This window comes from Belonocnema kinseyi, chromosome 3 (assembly GCF_010883055.1).
Source record: "Belonocnema kinseyi isolate 2016_QV_RU_SX_M_011 chromosome 3, B_treatae_v1, whole genome shotgun sequence".
Taxonomy (NCBI): Eukaryota; Metazoa; Arthropoda; class Insecta; order Hymenoptera; family Cynipidae; genus Belonocnema; species Belonocnema kinseyi.
Genome location: NC_046659.1, coordinates 47,535,961 through 47,543,944, shown reverse-complemented (window position 1 = coordinate 47,543,944; position 7,984 = coordinate 47,535,961). Strand labels below are relative to the sequence as shown.

Sequence of the window (7,984 nt, the reverse complement as noted above, 5' to 3'; positions counted from 1 at the left end):
TTAAAATAATAAATATTTTTTCTAAATTGTTCTTATTCTATAATATCTAAGATATAGTTATAAGTTAAACTTCAAATTCTAATTTGAATTTGAACACACATCCGATCAATCGATATATCGAATCGATATCTAGCTAGTCGATACTAGCTTTCGAGGTACACCTTGTGTAACTAAACGTGTATATTTTGAGGGCTCTAGGACCCGAAAATCTATATCGTTACACCTCCCCGCCTAATTAAAAGGCTGCTACAGGGTGGAGAGAGCCTTTTTCTCAAACGTCATTCGCGTTCGTGAATGTGTTTACATTTTCTAAGTTTGCTAAGTGTCAAATTTCAAGAGTTAATTTACGATTTTTCAAGTGCTTAGGATTTCCCGTGAGTTATTCAAAAGGACCATTCATGCTCTAGTTTCCAATAAATCAATTCATCCAATTATAAGAAGAGAATGAGGAAATCAGTTTTCAAATATTCAAATGAGACAAATAAAATGCGGCAAACTAAAATTAAGAGAAAAGAAAATGATAAATCTTAGACTAATTCGAAATTTAAAATAAGGTTAAAGAAATAAAATTTTAATGTAGTCTCATACATATATTTTATATACTATCTCTTCCTCAAAATCACAACAATGAGAGAGCGAATATAAAATGTAAATTATTCATCAATTAATATAATTTATAAAAAATTAACATAAGTTTTTGTTTCTTAAATATATTTATATATAAAAAAAGGAATGCGTGATACTTAAAGTCTAAGATACATATTTTTGAATTTTGAAATAAGTTTCATTGAATTTAACAAACTGCTTTTTTTAATTTATCCTCATGTGTTTCTATAAAAATTGTGCCTGAGAAAGAAACCTCTTTTTTAACAAAATAATACTTTGTATATAAAAGGGGAATGGCGTCTCGAACATCCTCCACCTGGTTCACCTCGACCCAAAAGAAAATTCCAAAGGATGGTTCTGTTTGATAATTTACGACCTGGAACCTGACAGGTGACTCTAAGTCCATGGGGTTGACAACGATCTCGAGCACGCTGTAGGCATGCCAGCCCACATGATGCCATCCTGACTCCTGGATAACCTGAAGGCAAATCCAGCATCTTCCGACAGGAAAATTAAAAAACGGCACAGATCCACACCCTTCAGAAGGACAAGGAGCAAAAAAGTTTGAAATTCCGACGAAATGGAGAGTCATCATTTCCCATTGATGACGAATTGGCAGAAATCCTTGTTGGGCACAGTTAACACACCTCCAAATCCAACCCTCAAGACCTTGGGCTACCAAAACCTGACCAAATACATGTCGAATTCGTGAGTTTTCCGCTGATAGTAAATTAATCACTTCCTCAGAGAGATCGTTATTTCCTTAAATAGAAAATATTCTTTGATTTTCAGGAACGTCAACTTCAGGAATGATGTCTGGGAGGCACAAGCAGTTCCAGTGCTGGTCTTAAATCCCGGATTTTTAAAAATTTCTCTAAAAAATAATTCAGAGCACAATACGCCAACAGGGAGATGAGAATTATTTCAATCATTTTGACAAAATCACAACACCAGTTCACTTTTATACAAGGAAAATAAAAGAAAACGAAAAGAATTTTCGTGTTCCAGAATCAATGAAAGATTCGATAGGAATGAAGATTTGAACGAGCTTCACCGGTTCTGTAGTGGGGGAAAAGAACCCAACTTTTCGGAATACCAATTGCAGGTAAAAATTGAAATTACCAACTATCAAAATTATTAATATTTTTTTGAAATAATTCAAACAGTTTCCTTCTCAATTTTAATATTGTTTTTTGTTTCTCTTTTTTTTTGGTTTGACTTGCATAACCTCAATTCGAGACTGACATGCGCAAGCCCTCACTCTCCACATTTTTTGAAATTTCTTTGCATTAACAAAAATAATTTTCACTACTGTTTGGTAAAATATATTTACAAAATACAAACAATTTCGTATTGACGCTTAATAGCTTTTAAATTTCTCACCTCCTTCTTAAATTTCTCGTGAAAAATGTGATTTATATGTATGTATACTCTAGAAGAAAAGAAGATTTTTAAAGCCGACGTTTCGACGAATGTTTCTATTCACCTAAGTTGTATGTTTTTTATTTTTTTTTAAATTTCATTATGATTATTATGTACATGATATTTTTGTATTCAAATTTAATTTTTAATTATAAACTACTTTTATCGATTATAGTTTTCAAAATTGCCTCATTTCCAAAATGACTCTTAGAAGAATAATTTCCATTTTTCAAAATTTGTTTGATTTTACAATGACAAAACTCGAAATCCATTTTGTTATTTTAATCTTAATCTTCCACGGATGGATATGAATTGTGTCTCAACTTACCTAATGGATAATTTTAGTCTTTTTAGGGCTAATCCTTATAAGAGCGTTACGCTCACCTATTAATTCTTCTAAAACATATGGTCCATCATAATATGGTGAAAACTTTTTGTATTCCCTTTCATTAATTTCCAAATATACCTAACTTCCAACCTTAAAGTGCTTAGGATTAGTTTTCCTATCATAATATATCTTATACTTTTCTTTTGCTTTTAGGAGTCTTTCGTGAGCCAGCGAGTGCACATTGTCATGCCTCAGAAAGAGTTCCTGGAAATGCATCGTATACGTCTTATCAGGCGCATTTGGAGAGAAACTTGTTGGAAGATTAGCCTCTCTACCATAAACTAGAGTGAAGGAAGCAAAGCCTGTTGCTTCGTGAACATTCAAATTATAAGAGAAAACTGCAAATCGAGTCCAATCATCCCAGTCAACTTTTTCTTCGAAACTTCTGAGATATTCAATCAAGGTATGATGACTTCTTTCTAAAGATCCCAGATTCTGCGGATGATAAGCAGATGATTGGATCTTTTTAATTCTAAATATTTTGCAAAAAACCTTGATTACTTTACTAACCAAATTAGCACCCTGATCACACTGTATTACCCGCGGGCAACCATACCACGTAACAAATTCTTCGGCTAAAACTCTGGCTATAGTGACTGAATCAGTATCCTTTAAAGGTACTGCATCACAATATTTTGAAAATACACATTGAATCGTAAGGATATGTGTATAACCCCTAGAAGTAACTGGAAGAAGTCCTACAAGGTCAATTTGAATCTTTTTAAATGCTTCTTTGGGAGTGTCAGTTATCAACATTGGTTGACGAGTTTTCCTTCTAACCAATTTATTTCTCGAACAATTTTTACATGAACCAACGATTCATCTAACGTTTCCCCTCATATTATCCTAATAATATTGAGATCTAAGCGTCCAATAACATTTTGCGGAACCTTTATGTCCACCTCCAGCAGACTTGTGAAATTCTTTGATTATGTCATTTCTTTCATGACGTGGTGGAATAATTATTTCACCGGAGCAGATGACAACTAATATTTCAGACCCGACAAAATGCTGCTGAAACATTTGCTCAATCGAGAGCCAAGAGATCTGATTCAAATCGTTTCCCTTCTTTGAAATGTTCATGCTCTTGACATTGAGAGTATTTATTGCATTTTTGATGCAATAATTGCACTAGATATGTGATTCAAGAAAAGCTGATCATCATACTTATTCCTCAGAATCAAAGCAAAAATATACCTATTGTTTCGGGTGAAGACTACTACTTCACCTAATTTAGGATTACTTTCTAGGAAATCTTTAACTCGGAAGAGATTATGACTCACGAATTCTTTATTAGTTTCAGACATCTTCGAACCATCGGCTGAGAGAAAATGAGCAATATGGCCTTTACCCATATAAATGTTATCATTACTGTATGATACACACGCGTCTGAGATGACCAATGCAGGAGTTTTTTGAAGAACAGCAGCAATGTTCTTACCATTGTGTTTGCCTTCCATTTCCTGAAAAGCGCACAATTCACTTTGCGTCTTTACGACAGAAGAATTTCGTCCAACGCCCGCACCCCACAACTCATTCAGAGCCGATGATGATGTGGACATCAAGGGCTTCTGCTTTTTGGGCACCTGAGCTAAACCATTTTGAGCCGATGAAGGTATCTTAACTGGGTCCTTAAGGTCTTCATCAGATGAAGCCATTAGACTGTCATCAATGAGAGTTGAATCTCTCGATTCCGGTTTGGAATCCTTATCTTTAAAAGGACCACCTAAACTACCGGGGTTAACGCGTTTCCATCCCCACGAATCTGGACCAAAATGCTGCAGTGCATTGGAGATTTGATAATTCTGAGAGATTGTGTCTGGATTATTCATTTCACTATTCACAACAATCCCAGTAACGTTACTTTCCGCTGCTCTGACATCTAGAGCCTCAAAACAAGCAAACACTCGCTCCATTAACTCTTCTGGTTCAATCTCGTTATCAAAAGCTGGAAGTTACACAACAGCTATCAGCTTTGAATCGTAGGAATCCAAAGTAGATAATAAAGGGCCCCTATCATTCAGTGGATTTCTTGACAAAGCATCATCGTTGGAATTCACTTTTCCAGGCTTATACACAATCACGTAATCATACTCACTCAGTTTGACTCGCCATCTAGCCAACCTCGAGACAGGATCCTTAATGCTATCCAGACAAATTAAGGCCCTATGGTCAGTAACGAGGACAAATTTGTGACCATATAAGTAAGGCCGGAAATAGTTGACGCAGAAGACAATAGCAAGAAGTTCCTTCTGTATTGTAGAATAATTTATCTCAGCTCCTTGAAGAGTCCTAGAGGCAAAAGCGATTGGCCAGTCCTGACCAATCTTACCCTGACTGAGGACACCTCCAAGAGCATAATTTCAAGTGTCTGCTGTCAATAAAAATAGTTTTGAAAAGTTAGGATACTGGAGCAATGGTTCGGAACAGATTTTATCACGCAGGATCTCAAAAGCTTCTTGTTCTACAGATGCCCAACGAAAATCAGTGCTTTCCTTCAAAATTTGAGTAAGTGGTTTAGCCACTTTAGCGAAATCTGGAATAAACCTCCTATAGTAACCTACAAGCCCCAAGGACTGTTTAATATTTTTCTTTTCTCTTGAAATAGGAAAATTCTTTATAGCTTTATTTTTTAATTTTTTTTTTATTTTTATTTATTATTTTTTTTTTTTTATTTATTTATTTTATTACATTTTTCGAGAATCTGGTTTCACCTCTTTTTGGGTGATAATATGTCCCAAATATAATATTTCTTTTTTCAAGAAATTCCACTTTTGAGGGTTCAAAGATAACCCCGATGTTCCTAAACGACCTAAAACAGCTTTTAATTTTTGACTGTGATCAATAAGTGATGAGGCATAGATGACAATGTCATCCATATAAACAAATAGATCAATTCCTTGTAAATCAGTCAGAACTTGGTCCATCACCCTTTGCAAGGTAGCAGGGGCATTTTTAAGTCAAAATGACAATCTATTGAACTCGAAATGAGAGAATGGAGTAGAAAAAGCAGTTTTTGCTTTGGATTCGGGATCCATGGGTATTTGATGGAAACCTGATGCTAAATCCTTAACAGAAAAATATTTAGCTCCTCCTAATTGATCTAATATCTCTGTTATTTGCGGTAAAGGGTAAGAATCACTAATGGTTTTTTCGTTCAATCCACGATAATCAACCACCATTCTCCATTTTTTATTACCATGAAGATCTGGTTTTTTGGGAACGAACCAAACAGGAGAATCATATGGGGATACTGATGGTCGAATTATTCCATCTCGAAGATATTCTTTAGTTTTTTCCATAATCACTTTTTTATGAATAGGTGGATGAAGATAATTTTTTATGTTTACCGGTTTATTATCAGAAGGGACAATCTTATGGGCAACAACATTAGTTGATCCCAATTTGTCACTAGGAAGATGAAATTGCTGAGAATAATAAAAAAATATTGGGAAGAGACTTCCTTTCTCTTCATTATTTAAATCAGAAAGAATCACACTTTTCAAAATTGCAGCAAATCTAGAAGCCTGTTTTCTTTCATCAGCAGAAATTTTAGAATCCTCAGAATCAATTTCAAAATATTCTTCAAGTTCAACTGGTGGTATTGTTAGATTTATTTGCTGATTATTGGAATTTATAAAGAAGATGTTAACAGTTCCGTTTTCATTAAAAATCCAAGACTCACCAGCAAAAATTCCAGGGCCAAACTGAATTCTAAGTATGTAACCTTCTTTTAATTTAGTATCTTTTAATCGAATTGTTACTAATTTCTTTTTTGTTGCAGGTAAACTGATTGTCCTATGGAAGTCAAACGGAAAATTAATATTTCCTATTTGAAGACAGTCACTTTCAAAATGTACAATGGCGTTATGTTTTTTGAGGAAAGGAATACCACGGATACCTTCTTACGGAATGGGAAATGATTTTGACACAACGAGGAAAGAAGCTTCCAGACCCCTTATGATCAACCTGATCTCATCGATAGTGGAAACCATCTCCGGGCCTATTCCAACCAAATGAATTATTCGATTTTTATTTATCCAAACCGTGGGACTCACCACATTTTCTTTAATTAAGTTTATTCCAGCACCAGTATCAATTAAAAAGCTCATCTTATTCTTTGAAAAAGAACAATTTTCAAATTGTACTGTCGCATTTAGACCGAATTCATTAAACTGTCCGAGTGAGAGGATGATGCGCTGGGTTGAGAGGGGTTTACACTTGGAGTCGTCTGGCCTTTCGTCAGACAACCTGCCTCGAAGTTTAAATGACTCACATTTGATTTTTGTCTAAACTTAGACCGTTCCCTTTCATGCCTTCTTTTAATGTTACAATTCTTTACAGAATGGTTATTTCGATAACAATAACTACAATCTGTACACCCTTTGTCTTTTACATTTCTTTTAATCTTTTTTGGAAATTTCGCTTATAATGCCCAAATTCTTTACAATGACAACACTGCACAGACTCTAAATTTCGTACGGGCTTAGTATCATCTTCTACTCGCATATGAGCTACTCTCTTTAATATATCTAGCCCTATTTTATTCTTTAAATTAGATCCCGATGAGGTAGATGGAATGGAGCCAGACAGAGATCCATGAACTCTTCCCCAACATTTCACTTTTTGATCGGCTTTAATGGCTAATGATATACCATCCAATTTCCTATTCGGAGCCATGTTACAAAAATTTTTTTTTCAAGACTTACTCTTTTGACGACAATCTTTTGGAGACAAATAATCCAATTAATAGTGCAGAATAAAATTCACAACACTGTTGACCTTAATATTTCACATTTATTCACTCAATTCTTCATCCTTCCAGGAAGATTTTCTGAATTGCTTGAGTTTTCTGGATCCTTCAGGAATTTCCTACGAGTAGTTGTTATTAATTTCCCTGCGGTTGATCCCAAGGTGCCATACACTCTTCCGTTTCGGGCAGGTAACTCAGCATCAATTTTTTATTTTCCACATTCAGGTAAGGATTTTCTTATTGAAAAATTATTTTATCCTTTTAAGCCTACGGTTATTGAGGAATAGTTTGGTGGTCTCTATTTAACCGTTAGCAACCTTGGTGCAATTGTCGACACCCTATGCTACCGGAAGTAAAACCACCCCAAAAAAAACCCTGGTAGAAGATTGCGGCTTTTATTTCTAATGTTTATTGTTATAAATTGATAATCCTGTTCTATTCATTTTTCAGATTCAAAAGACAGCACCTTTTATCTGTGGAGTAGTCTCCTTTGTGGTAAGAGGAACAGCCTTGGATTTCAATCAGTGAGTCAGTAGTCCAGTGACCCAGTTTTTCTTCAATTTATTTAATTTATTCCTTTATGGTGCAACATATCTCACCGCTGTCACCAATTGTAATACCCAAATTTCACCGAAGTTTTCTATCGACAATTCAGTGCTCTCTGATTTGACATCTGAACGGGATCGTCGATTCGTTGAAACGAACACCATTTGAAGGAACTTATTTGAAATAAGAACACTTAATTTAACATTTGATGATTCACAACCTATTAAAGATGCATTTCCACCATCATTGTCTCAGAGGTCACAAATCAC

The 7,984-nt window shown here is 34.8% G+C and overlaps 2 long non-coding RNA genes across 4 annotated transcripts; both read left to right on the top strand.

Annotated features, from left to right (window-relative positions):
- The first annotated feature begins 277 nt into the window (after positions 1-277).
- Positions 278-5,134, top strand: LOC117170292. The gene is made up of 5 exons (XR_004466754.1): positions 278-374; positions 896-1,314; positions 1,399-1,711; positions 2,570-2,819; positions 3,714-5,134. It is a non-coding gene; the product is annotated as an uncharacterized LOC117170292 (long non-coding RNA).
- Positions 5,135-5,136: 2 nt separating this feature from the next.
- LOC117170294 lies at positions 5,137-7,974 on the top strand. 3 transcript variants are annotated; one of them, XR_004466756.1, is made up of 3 exons: positions 5,137-6,134; positions 6,201-7,358; positions 7,620-7,974. It is a non-coding gene; the product is annotated as an uncharacterized LOC117170294 (long non-coding RNA). The 3 variants fall into 3 exon arrangements; XR_004466755.1 differs by having other exon boundaries at positions 7,436-7,974; XR_004466757.1 differs by having other exon boundaries at positions 6,201-7,547.
- The last annotated feature ends 10 nt before the right edge of the window (positions 7,975-7,984 follow it).